The following is a 1984-nucleotide window of genomic DNA, read 5'->3' as shown; positions in this document are numbered from 1 at the left end:
TCGCCAGAGCCCAGCAGGCGAGGCTGCGGTGACCGGGAGCGGCCACTGCACTCCAGTCTGAGTGAGAGTGAGACTCCAACTCAAAAAAAAAAAAAACAGTGGGAAGAAGAGAGGATGGACACAGGGTAGGCAACTAACACACAGGACCTGCCATAACATGGTGGTGCAAACTGTCACTGGACAGAGAGATCACGTGTGCTGCCACACGCAGGGAGTAAGGCTCTGCATGTTTCCCAGGAGCCTGGACAGTGTGTCTGCCCAGTCGAGTGTGGAAGTGACCAGGGTGACAGTGGGGCAGGAGGAACACTCTATAGCCTCGCACTTAAGGGCACAGACCTTGGATCCCAATTCTTATCTAGATTCAAACCCTGGCTTTGCCATTTTCTAGCTTTGGTAAGTAATGTCACTTGTGGCAAGTGATTTCAGTTGCTCCATCTGTAAAATGGGGAATACCACAGTACTTAACTTGAAGGGTTCAAAGAAGCAAATGGGTTAAATATTAAAGATCTCAGAAGAGCGCTTTGCACAGCATATAAGAGCTATGTGAATGTTAGTTTTAAAAAAAAATCTTGCTGGGTGCAGTGGCTCACGCTTGTAATCCCAGCACTTTGGGAGGCTGAGGTGAGAGGAATGCCTGGATTCAGAGGTTCAAGACTAGCCTGGGCAACATGGCAAGACCTCATCTCTGCAATAAATCAAAAATTTAGCTGGGTGTGGTGGCACATGCCTGTAGTTTCAGCTACTTGGAAGGCTGAGACAGAAGGATTGCCTGAACCCAGCAGGTGGAGGCTGTGGTGGCCATGAGTGTGACTATGACCAAAAAAAAAGTGAGACTGAGCCGGGCTCCGTGGCTCAGCCTGTAATCCTGCGCCTTTGGGAGGCTGAGGTGAGTGAATTGCCTGAGCCCGCGGGTTCGAGACCCGCCTGGGCAGCGAGACCTCATCTCTACAATAAATCAAAAAATCAGCTGGGCGTGGTGGCGCATCCTGTAATTCCAGCTACTTGGAAGGCTGAGGCGGAAGGATCGCCGGAGCCCAGCAGGTCGAGGCTGCGGTGGCCGGGAGCGGCCACTGCACTCCAGTCTGGATGACAGAGTGAGACTCCAACTCAAAAAAAAAAAAAAAAAAGTGAGACTATGACCAAAAAAAAAAAAAATCTTAGGGCATACTTGTTTACAAGGACAGAAACTATGCTTGGCTCATGGAACCAAAGAATCCAGGAGTAGTGTTGGTTTCAGGCAAGGCTGGAACAAGGGGCTTAACAGTGTCACCACAGATTATGTCTCTCCATATCTTGGGTCCGCCTTGTTTCATGCTGACTTCCTTCTCTTGTTCCAGTTATTGGAGCCGAGTACAAATCAACCCAAAACATGGAGACGATAAAATAACATTTATTCTGTTCATGAGTCTACACTTTGGACAGGGCTTAGTTGCGTCAGCCATGTCTGCTCTGCTCAGTTTCACCTGGTAAGGGTCAGTGGCTGAGGCTGGACTCATCGGAATGCTCATACCCACTCACATGTCGGGTCACTGGGCTGGAAGCCCTGGGGCTCCCCAGGCACCTGGGTCCCTCTCTGTGGGCTCCTTTGGGTGTCTCTCCAGTGTGGTGGTTTCACAAAGGCCAGGCTTCTTCACTGGAAGCAAGAACACAGGGAGGAGGAGGCAGAGGACTCTCAGTAAAGGCCTGAAGGTGAGGATCAGCTCTATGTGGAGGAATAATAAGTAAAGTAATAAAATAACAAATAATAGTAAGTGCATCCATACATCATACAGTTAATAAATCATGATAGCCGGGCTTGGTGGCTCAGCTTGTAATCCCACGCCTTGAGAGGCTGAAGTGAGTGGATTGCCTGAGCCCGCGAGTTCAAGACCTGCCTGGGCAACTTGGTGAGACCTCATCTCTACAATAAATCAAAAAATTAGCCGAGTGTGGTAGCGTGTGCCTGTAGTTCCACCTACTTGGAATGCTGAAGTGGAAGGATCGC

The 1984-nt window shown here is 49.6% G+C and overlaps 1 long non-coding RNA gene across 1 annotated transcript in view; it reads right to left on the bottom strand.

Moving 5' to 3' along the window:
* Window positions 1-1372: 1372 nt before the first annotated feature.
* LOC110596179 overlaps window positions 1373-1984 on the bottom strand; it is a 3284-nt gene continuing 2672 nt past the window's right edge. The window contains exon 2 of the long non-coding RNA XR_002482298.1: window positions 1373-1633. This is a non-coding gene — a long non-coding RNA (uncharacterized LOC110596179). The remainder of the gene's footprint in view (window positions 1634-1984) is intronic.

This window comes from Carlito syrichta, unplaced genomic scaffold (genome assembly GCF_000164805.1).
Source record: "Carlito syrichta isolate Samal-C Ts95f unplaced genomic scaffold, Tarsius_syrichta-2.0.1 Scaffold307085, whole genome shotgun sequence".
Taxonomy (NCBI): Eukaryota; Metazoa; Chordata; class Mammalia; order Primates; family Tarsiidae; genus Carlito; species Carlito syrichta.
This window is presented reverse-complemented; position numbering and strand designations above follow the sequence as displayed.